This window comes from Panthera uncia, chromosome D1 (assembly GCF_023721935.1).
Source record: "Panthera uncia isolate 11264 chromosome D1, Puncia_PCG_1.0, whole genome shotgun sequence".
Lineage (NCBI taxonomy): Eukaryota > Metazoa > Chordata > Mammalia > Carnivora > Felidae > Panthera > Panthera uncia.
The window spans coordinates 158,853-159,216 of NC_064808.1; the positions used below are offsets into that span (position 1 = coordinate 158,853).

Here is a 364-nt window from a genome sequence, read left to right on the forward strand (position 1 = left end):
CACCTGATGGGATAGGGGGGTACCTGGTAGGGGATGGGGGCATCTGATGGGATGGGGGGGCACCTGGTGGGATTAGGGGGCACCTGGGGGGATGGGCACCTGGTGGGAGACGGGGGGGGGATACCTGTTGGGAGACGGGGGATTACCTGGTGGGGTGGGGGGCACCTGGTGGGGGAGGGTATCTGGTAGGGGATGGGAGCACCTGATGGGATGGGGGGGCACCTGGTGGGGTGGAGAGCACCTGGTGGGATTAGGGGGCACCTGGGGGAATGGGGGGGCACCTGGTGGGGTGGGGCACCTGGTGGGGGATATGGGGGGCATCTGGTGGGGTGGGGGGGCACCTGGGGGAAGGGAGGGCACCTGG

General features: G+C 69.2%; 1 protein-coding gene across 1 annotated transcript in view; it reads left to right on the top strand.

Moving 5' to 3' along the window:
• Positions 1-364, top strand: part of BRSK2 (BR serine/threonine kinase 2) — a 24,209-nt gene that overhangs the window by 4,871 nt on the left and 18,974 nt on the right. The window lies entirely within an intron of this gene.